Below are 300 nucleotides of genomic sequence, written 5' to 3' on the forward strand. Positions count from 1 at the left end.
TGATAAACCAATTAATGAGCTAATCGTTTCTGCACTAGAGTTAATAGTGTTTATGTTCCCAACACAGCTGGTTTAGTGATTCAAGCCGGCAAACTTGTTGAGGCAAGTGTGCTTATCCACACTTCATTTCTTCTCCATTAGTCCTCTATGGCATCTCCCTGGTGACCATCTCCAAACAATCATCCAGCCTGAGCAAGCATCTCCAAGACACATACTACATCCTGAGAGCTCCCTCTAGCTTCCTGTGTGGCAGATGAATGTTTTAGACGGGGTAGGAAATGTATACAGTTTGTTTAGGGG

General features: G+C 43.7%; 1 protein-coding gene across 1 annotated transcript in view; it reads right to left on the bottom strand.

The window, feature by feature from the left end:
• Nucleotides 1-300, bottom strand: part of herpud1 (homocysteine-inducible, endoplasmic reticulum stress-inducible, ubiquitin-like domain member 1) — a 16974-nt gene that overhangs the window by 15186 nt on the left and 1488 nt on the right. The window lies entirely within an intron of this gene.

The sequence above is a fragment of the Morone saxatilis genome, unplaced genomic scaffold (assembly GCF_004916995.1).
Source record: "Morone saxatilis isolate NCDOM2014 unplaced genomic scaffold, NCSU_SB_2.0 Contig2, whole genome shotgun sequence".
NCBI lineage: Eukaryota > Metazoa > Chordata > Actinopteri > Moronidae > Morone > Morone saxatilis.